This window comes from Capra hircus, unplaced genomic scaffold (assembly GCF_001704415.2).
Source record: "Capra hircus breed San Clemente unplaced genomic scaffold, ASM170441v1, whole genome shotgun sequence".
Taxonomy (NCBI): domain Eukaryota; kingdom Metazoa; phylum Chordata; class Mammalia; order Artiodactyla; family Bovidae; genus Capra; species Capra hircus.
In genome coordinates, this window is record NW_017193093.1 from 1 (window position 1) to 9972 (window position 9972).

Below are 9972 nucleotides of genomic sequence, written 5' to 3' on the forward strand. Positions count from 1 at the left end.
GCTGGATGAATCACAAGCTTGAATCAAGACAGCAGGGAAAAATATCAATAACCTCAGATATACAGATGACACCACCCTTATGGCAGAGTGTGAAGAAGAACTAAAGAGCCTCTTGTTGAAAGTGAAAGAGGAGAGTGAAAAAATTGGCTTAAAGTTCAACATTCAGAAATCTAAGATCATGGCATCTGGTCCCATCACTTCATCACAAATAGATGGGGAAATAGTTTGAAACAGTAGCTGACTTTATTTTGCTGGGCTCCAAAATCACTGCAGATGATGATTGCAGCCATGAAATTAAAAGATGCTTACTCCTTGGAAGGAACGTTATGACCAACCTAGACAGCATATTAAAAAGCAGAGACATTACTTTGCCAACAAAGGTCCATCTAGTCAAGGCTATGGTTTCTCCAGTGGTCATGTATGGATGTGAGAGTTGGACTATAAAGAAAGCTGAGTGCAGAAGAATTGATGGTTTTGAACTGTGGTGTTGGAGAAGACTCTTGAGAGTCCCTTGGACTGCAAGGAGATCCAACCAGTCCATCCTTAAGGAGATCAGTCCTGAGTGTTCATTGAAAGGACTGATGTTGAAGCTGAAAGTCCAATACTCTGGCCACCTGATGCGAAGGGCTGACTTATTGGACAAGACCCTGATGCTGGGAAAGATGAGGGCAGGAAGAGAAGGGGACGACAGACAATGAGATGGTTGAATGGCATCACCAACTCAATGGACATGGGTTTGGGTGGACTCTGGGAGTTGGTGATGGACAGGGAAGCCTGGTATCCTGTGGTTTATGGGGTCGCAAAGAGTTGGACACAACTGAGCAACTGAACTGAACTGAACCTTATCCACCAGAGGGTGAAAGAATCACAGAATCCACAATCACAGAACACAATCACAACCACAATCACAGAAAACTAATCAAACTGATAACATGGACCACAGCTTTGTCTGCTCAAAGAAACTATGAGCCATGCCATATAGGGCCACCCAAGACGGACGGGTCACGGTGGAGAGTTATGACAAAACATGGTCCACTGGGGAAGGGAATGGCAAACCACTTCAGTATTCTTGCCTTGAGAACACCATGGACAGTATGAAAAGGCAAAAAGATAGGACACTGAAAAATGAACTCCCCAGGTCGGTAGGTGCTCAATATGCTACTGGAAATCAATGGAGAAATAACTCCAGAAAGAATGAAGGGATTCAGCCAAAGCAAAAACAACACCCAGTTGTGGATGTGACTGGTAATGGAAGTCCGATGCTGTAAAGAGCAACAGTGCATAGGAACCTGAAATGTTAGGTCCATGAATCAAGGCAAATTGGAAGTGGTCAAACAGCAGATGGCAAGAGTGAAGATCAACATTTTAGCAATCAGTGAACTAAAATGAACTGGATGGGTGAATTTAACTCAGATGACCATTATATCCACTACTATGGGCAAGAATCCCTAGGCAGAAATGGAGAAGCCATCATAGTAAAACAAAAGAGTCCAAAATGCAGTAGTTGGATGCAATCTCAAAAATGACAGAATGATCTCTGTTCGTTTCCAAGGCAAACGATTCAATATCTCGGCAAACCAGTAATGCTGAAGAAGCTGAAGTTAAATGGTTCTATGAAGACCTAAAGACCTTCTAGTACTAACACCTAAAAAAGATGTCCTTTTCATTATCAGGGACTGGAATGCAAAAGTAGGAAGTCAAGAGATACATGGAGTGACAGGCAAATTTGTCCTTGGAGCACAAAATGAAGCAGGGCAAAGGCTAACAGAGTTTTGTCAAGGGAATGCACTGGTCATACCAAAACACCCTCTTCCAACAACACAAGAGGAGACTCTACACATGGACATCACCAGATGGTCAATACCAAAATCAGATTTATAATCTTTGCAGCCAGTGATGGAGAAGTTCCATTATAGCAAAACAAGACTGGGAGCTGACTGTGGCTCAGATCATGAACTCCTTATTGCCAAATTCAGACTTAAATTGAAGAAAGTAGGGAAAACCACTAGACCATTCAGGTATGACCTAAATGAAGTCCCTTACAGTAGAAGTGACAAATAGATTCAAGGGATTAGATCTGAAAGACAGAGTGCCTGATGAACTATGGATGCAGGTTCATGACATTGTACAGGAGACAGTGATCAAGACCATCCCCAAGAAAAAGAAATGCAAAAAAGCAAAATGGTTGTCTGAGGAGGCCTTACAATTAGCTGAGAAAAGAAGAGAAGCCAAAGGCAGAGGAGAAAAGGAAAGATATACCCATTTGAATGCAGAGTTCCAAAGAATAGCAAGGAGAGATAAGAACGTCTTCCTCAGGGATCAGTGCAAAGAAACAGAGGAAAACAATAGAATGGGAAAGACTAGACATCTCTTCAAGAAAATTAGAGATACCAAGGGAATATTTCATGCAAAGATGGGCTCAATAAAGGACAGAAATGGTATGGACCTAACAGAAGCAGAAGATATTAAGAAGTGGCAAGAATACACAGAAGAACTATACAAAGAAGATCTTCATGACACAGATAACCACAATGGTATGATCACTTATCTAGAGCCAGACATCATGGAACACGAAGTCATTTGGGCCTTAGGAATCATCACCACGGACAAAGCTAGTGAAGGTGATAGAATTCCAGTTGAGCTATTTCAAATCCTAAAAGATGATGCTGTGAAAGTGCTGCACTCAATATGCCAGCAAATTTAGAAAACTCATCAGTGGCCACAGGACTGGAAAAGGTCAGTTTTCATTCCAATCCCAAAGAAAGGCAATGCCAAAGAATGTTAAAACTACCACACAATTGCACTCATCTCACATGCTACCTAAGTAATGCTCAAAATTCTCCAAGCCAGGCTTCAACAGTATGTGAACCGAGAACTGCAAGATATTCAAGGTGGATTTAGAAAAGGCAGAGGAATCAGAGATCAAATTGCCACCATCCGCTAGATCATCAAAAGAGCAAGAGAGTTCCAGAAAAATATCTGCTTCTGCTTTATTGACTATGCCAAAGCCTTTGACTGTGTGGATCACAACAAACTGGAAAATTCTTCAAGATATGGGAATACAGACCACCTGACCTCCTCCTGAGAAATCAGTATGCAGCTCAAGAAGCAACAGTTAGAACTGGACATGGAACAACAGACTGGTTCCAAATAGGAGAAGGAGTACGTCAAGGCTGCATATTGTCACCCTGCTTATTTAACTTATATGTAGAGTACACCATGCAAAATGCCAGTCTGGATGAAGCACAAGCTGTAATCAAGATCACCGGGAGAAATATCAATAACCTCACATATGCAGATGACACCCACCTTACGGCAGAAAGCAAAGAGGAACTAAAGAGCCTCTTGAGGAAAGTGAAAGAGGAGAGTGAAAAAGTTGGCTTAAAACTAAACATTCAGGAAACTAAGAACATGGCATCCAGTCCCATCACTTCATGGCAAACAGATGGGGAAACAATGGAAACAGTGACTGACTTTATTTTTTGGGGCTCAAAAATTATTGCAGATGGTGATTGCAGCCATGGAATTAAAAGATGCTTCCTCCTTGGAAGAAAAGCTATGAACAACCTAGACAGCATATTAGAAAGCAGAGACATTATTTTGGCAACCAAGGTTCATCTAGTCTAAACTATGGTTTTTCCAGCAGTCATGTATAGATGAGAGTTGGACTATAAAGAAAGCTGAGTGCCAAAGAATTGATGCTTTTGAGCTGTGGTGTTGGAGAAGACTCTTAAGAGTCCGTTGGACAGCACGGAGATCCAGCCATTCTATCCTAAAGGAAATCAGTCCTGAATATTCATTGGAAGGACTGATACTGAAGTTGAAACTCCAATACTTTGGCCACCTGATGTGAAGAAATGACTCATTGGAAAAGACCCTGATGCTGGGAAAGATTGAAGCCAGGAGAAGGGAACGACAGAGGATAAGATGGTTGGATGGCATCACTGACTTGATGGACCTGAGTTTGAGTCAGCTCCAGGAGTTGGTGATGGACACGGAAGCCTGGCATGTTGCAGTCCATGGGGTCGCAAAGAGTTGGAAACGACTGACCAATTGGCATACTATGTGTTTTTACTTGTTCATTTTGTTCACCTCCTGTCTCCCTCCCACTAGGGAAAGAATTCTTGTGTTTCCATCACTGATGTATCCCTGGAGCATAGGAAACTACCCAAATACCTAGTATATGTTCAATAAATATTTGTTAAATGAATGACTGTCTCACTGAATAAGCTGCAAATCCTGCATCTGGGAAGAGAACAGAGAAAGCTCTCCCTGATTCATGTCTATATGAATGTCTGAGAAAACAAATTTTCACATGCCCTCTTGTGCAAAGAAATGTGTGTGTGTGCATGTATGCGCACTTCCATATGTGTTATGGAAAGGCTTCCCTGGTGGCTCAGTGGTAAAGAATCTGCCTGCAATGCAGGAAACGTGGGTTCGATCCTGGGGTTGGGAAGATCCCCTGACAAAGGGAATGGCAAACCACTCCAGTATTCTCTCCTGGAGAATCCCATGGACAGTGGAGCCTGGCTGGTGACAGTCCATGGAGTTGCAAAGAACTGGACACAACTGAGTGACTAACACATATGTGTTAAGCAACAGATACTTATTAATCTCCCTCACACATTGAGTTTGTGGGAATAAGCTAGAAGGCTCCCTTTCCAGCATACCACATGTATGGGAATCCTGCAAAGGCCCTCTCTCCTCCCGACTAGGTGCTGACAAGGAAGGAAGAGGTCAAAAGACTCACCTTCCTAAGTCATCCTCATCCCCGAGTATGAGAACCAATACTCTGCACAAGATAAGGAAGAAAACTCTGTCTCCTGCAAGATCTATGGATGACTGAGATGAGAGAAAGGACACAGGGCTGAGGACCATCCTCCTTCCCACAACTGGTGTGTGCATCCATCTTTTCTGAAGATGCATGTATGTGTATGAGCAGAGGCACAAGAGAGCAAGAAAAGCCGAGGCTCACCATCCTGCAAACCCTGCATGTGGGAGGGGTTTTCAGAAAGCTCACCCTCCACCATGCAAGGGATGTGAGAGAGGGAGCAGGGAAAGGTTTACTCTCTTGGCACAAGCAGCACCCTAGGGGTTGCCCATGGGCAGCAAAGGAGCGAGGAAGGAGTGCTAGGGGGTAAGCCTGGTGGGGCACATAAGGAGTGGGACAGCTGTGGAGGGAGTGATTGGTATAACACACACAGGATTTAGGAGGGAGGGGCTACATCAAGACCGGGATCACCTGCACTGTGTATGTGTGCTCATGCTCGTGCACTGCCGAGGGAGGAAAAGGCTGGCCCTCCTGCAAGCCTTGGGTGTGGGAGGGTAATTAAGATGCCAACGGTCCTACACTCAAGGCATGTAAGAGAGAAAGCAAGTCAGGACGTTTCCTCTCCTGTAGTGTGTGTGTGTGTGTCTGTCTGTGTGTGTGTGTGTGTCTGTCTGTCTGTCTGTCCCAGATACTTTGGACAGGTATGTACACTGGAGTGGGTTGCCTATCCCTTCTCCAAGGGACCTTCCCAACCCAGGAATCAAAACAGGGTCTCCTGCATTGCAGGCAGATTCTTTACCAACCGAGCTATCAGGAAAGCCCTCGGTATGTATGTCATTATACCCCATAATATAAATTAATGTACAATTAATGTATAAACTGTGTATATTTAAATCATATTGTACATATTTAATGCACGATATGTACCTTCAAGAGTGTTCACTATCTATTACCTATTTTTTCCATTTTCCTTCTTTCTTTCTCTTTTTATTCCAAACACCAGTATGGCATTTATTATTTAGAGGGCACTGTTCCAAGTGCTTTTCATATATTAACTCATTAAATCCCCATAAAATATCTACAAGGTAATCATCAGTCTCTCTATTTTATAGATGAACTAACACTAGGAAGTGCAGAGAGGACACAGGGTTAAGAAAGCTCAGAATCTTACACGCTGCTGTTTAGAAAGAGGCCCCCCCAAAACAGGCTCAATTGTATGCATATGATGGAGACAAAGAACTGGAATCCTAGGACGCCTAAGGCAATAAGCAGGGGCCTCATTCCCTTCGTGCTGCAGGGAGGGGAGGATGTGTGGGTGTGAGTGAATGAGGTGGAGGGGATGTGGGTTCCATATGTGCTGGAAGCAACAGGGAGTTTCATTCTCTGGCATGTGGTATGGTCCGGGTGTGGGAAGACAGAGCAGAAGAGTCTCAGAGGGAGAAGTGATCAACTTGCTAAGAAGATTCTCTTTGGTGGCAGATCTCAGGAAGGAGATTCAAAAAGTACAGCTTTCTGCAGGCAAAGTGTATGAGATAGAAAGAACAGAAGACAAGTCTTATTCACTGGCATGAGAGTAAGGTAAGCCAAGGTTCCCTCCTGCATATCAGCAATGGTTTCAGAAGCTCGCCCTCCACCAGGCAAAAGAGGCAAGCAAAAGGTGAGCTGATTCACTCTCCTGAATGTGTGTGTGTGTATATACACCCCAAATAAGATGCAAAAAGAATGTGGAGTACTAAGCCATGGGTGGGCAAGGTAGAAAAACAAGGCCAGGGCCTGGGCCCATTTTCCTGCAGGCCTGTGTCCCTGCACTCTGCAAGTGTGGTGGTGGCTGGAGCCAAGGGAAAGGCTGCCCAGTTGGCTCCAACTGCACAGGGGGGAGGGGTCAGAAGAAAGCTGAGTATGGGAAGAGGGAAGAGTGAGAGGAAAGAGACAAAAACAGACTAGATGGGAGAGGCAGGGGGAGGAGGGGGAAGAGGGAAGGATGGGGAGAAAGTAGGGGAGAGAGGGAAAGGTCCAATCTGAAAATATAAATATGGAAGCCATCCACACAGGATGGTGTGAAGAGCCACAGGAGAAGATGAGAACCTCTAAGGAGTAATGAGAAGTAGAAAGAAATCATCCGAAGTCTAAGCCCTGTGTCTCTCTCTAATGCTTAGAATTCATGAAGAAAGAGGAGGAAACACACCCGTGGTGGATTCATGTCAATGTATGGCAAAACCAATACAGTATTGTAAAGTAAAATAAAGTAAAAATAAAAATTAAAAAGAGAGAGAAACTGAGAAAGAGAGGCTGGTGTGGAAAAGGACAACCAACCGAGAGACTGGAGTTCCAGAAACCAGACAGAGGCAGTGAACAACTGTGTGAATCCGTCAAGAAAGATGATGAGATTGCCCAATGAACTGAGGGGTGCAAGGAGCACTGGGGACTGTAACAAGAGTAATTTCAGTGGTGTGGTGAGGATTAAAGGCTTAATGGGAGAGTGTTCAAGAGACAATAGGAGAAGCATGAATGGAGTCAGCTCCTTCAAGGAATTTTTCTATAAAGTGGAACTGAAAAATGGGGAGAAACTAAAACATATATATATAATATATATATATATAATTAAAAAATGGGGAGAAAGTGGAGGAGTTTGTAGGGTCAAGGAAGGAGGGAGTGCCTTTCCATTCTTTAATTTTTCAATTTTCTTTTTAGTTTATATATATATATATATATATGCATATATAGTTGAATTTGAGACACCAAGAGGAAAAGTTGCTTGTCCAGGATCACAAAGCTTTAAGGGATCACAGCAGGATTCTGCCACAGGCCATCTGACTGCCAAGATGGCACACCAAACCACCAAACTCCAAGCTGTGTGTACCCATGCACATATGAGAACCACAGGTGATAAGGACTAAGTTTTCTGCACATCCTGGGCACACATGTATGGGAAAAGGAGAGGGGAAATAGAAGAGAGAAAAATTAAGGGTATATAATAGGAAGGCTCAAGTTGTTGTCATAGGTGGCAGGGGGCATGCTTGAGAAAGGAGTGATAGGGAGGCTGGCACTGTAGCATAAGCAATGCGTGCATTGAGAGAGTGTAACAACAAGGTGAATTTTACGTTCATTTAAGTCATGCATGGGATGGGAGGTGGGCAGCACTAGAAGTCCCACAGTCCAACAAGACTGGATGAAATGGGATGAAGTGTCTCCTTACACATAGACTAGGTATGTATGCAGGTGAAAGAAAGAAAGAGGAGTGCAGGATATGAGAGAGGGGCAAGTGGGATGGGGGCGGGAAAACACACACCAACAAACAGGACATGTAATAGAATACACTGTCAGCGAGCTCACTCTGTGTGTGTGTGTGTGTGTGTGTGTGTGTGTGTGTGTAAACATGCTTAAGAAAAAACAAGCTCATACTCCTGCATGCTCAAGATGGAAAAGATAGTAGGACTATTCAAGAGGCTTGTACTCTTCCATTGACAGTGGGAGGACTGAGCGGGAGCAGAGGCAGAGATGGGACAGGTATAAGAATGCTTACTGATGAATCTTATAAAATGTTAAACAGAAATATTTATACTATTTTCATGATGTATATACTTATCATTTTGAACAAAGTTCTAAAACCTTTGAAACAACTAAAAGGCTTTTCATGGATAGACTAAGCAAGAAAATGTTAACTGTAGGGAGATTCTCAACATTCTTTTCCTTACATGTCAGTTGCTTGACAATGCTTACCATAAAGAACTCAATGTATAGTCACCTTGACATTTTTTCTTTAGTCTTCAATCTTTTTGGCCAACAGATGAAAGTTTAGAAATTCCCTGCCATCTTTGAAGGATAAACTCTGGTTTCTGATCCTTTGGTTTTCCCCACTAAGAGAGGCAGATATTAATAACTTATTCTTCCATACACCTACCATACAAGCCAAATACTAACAGTCAGAAGGATTCTTCTCACTCACTTCATGTATGTGTATGTTTGTATACACATCTGAACACATATGTGCCTGTGACTCTGATGTCAATTTTTTTAAGTTCACTGCTTGTCCTACAAAGCATGCTTGTGGGAAGGGAACTTTAAAGGCATGCTGGGTGTAAGAGACAGGGCACAGCTCAGAAAGGGTGTGTACCTGTAAAGCTTGTATGTGGGAGGGGACCTGAGACAGCTCACACCCACCATGTGAGGCCGGAGAGGCCCAACAGGTCAGGAGGTTGCTGCTCTTCACAGACGGAGGACGTGTACTGACACAGGTACAGAGAGGCAGCGGATAATCAGGCGCCGCCTCCTCTTCTCACCCACTGGCGTGCATCATCTGTACGTGTTACAGCAGACAGGCTGTCACTGTAATAAAGTTCAGTCTCATGCACCATGCCTATGAGAAAGGCATAAAGAAATCTCTGTCCTGCCTGCTGGGCGAAGGCTCATTTCTGCAAACTCCACAGATGCAGGTGGAATTTGGAAAGTCTGCTCTTCCCTGGGTCAAGCTATATAAAAGGGTGATGGGGTCAGAAGGCTCGTCTCTCGAGTTCTCTGTGTGAGAAGACATGGCAAGGTTTCATTTTGCTGCAAACTTTCAGTGTGGGAGGGGGGCTGAGAAAATGTCACACTCTGTTAAATATTTTTTTAATTAGAAAATTTTTAATATTTTTAAATTAAAAATATATTTAATTTCACACACTGACATACATAAGGCTCATGAGGTGGCAAGCAGGTCAGACAGTGGGTATGCTTATAAGTCTGAGGTGAGAAGTCTTGTTTCTCTGCACCTTTTCTGTGGGGCTGCTCATGAGACGGTCCACCCCTCTAATACAGGGATGTGCAGCAGGGCCCCCCCAACCAACTTACATCATCTCCCCCCATTAAACCACTATACATATCTACACACAACAACGCTCATAATACCTAAACTCTAACCACATAAAAAACAATCCCCACAACAAAAAACACCACCAACACGCCACACCAAACACAAAAAACTCACACAACAAAACAAACCCAAACCAAAACAACCAAAACCGATGCAAGAGAACACACATGAGTATGGGCACGGGTAAGTGAACAAAGACACGGAACCACCACAACAAATATCACCTTCTACCTATGTCTGGGGCCAGGAGCTGTAAAAAGAGGGTGGACCCTGCCTGGACCTGGGGCTAAGCGAAAAAGAGAAACAGAGAACTAAGAAAAAAGATACTAGGAAGAATGAAATATCTCTT

General features: G+C 43.5%; 2 non-coding genes across 2 annotated transcripts; both read right to left on the reverse strand.

Annotated features, from left to right (window-relative positions):
• Positions 1 to 4949: 4949 nt before the first annotated feature.
• MIR188 (microRNA 188) lies at positions 4950 to 5059 on the reverse strand. Its single transcript, NR_129620.1, has one exon. It is a non-coding gene; the product is annotated as a microRNA 188 (primary transcript).
• Positions 5060 to 5279: 220 nt separating this feature from the next.
• Positions 5280 to 5380, reverse strand: MIR532 (microRNA 532). The gene has a single exon (NR_129778.1). It is a non-coding gene; the product is annotated as a microRNA 532 (primary transcript).
• Between the last annotated feature and the right edge of the window lie 4592 nt (positions 5381 to 9972).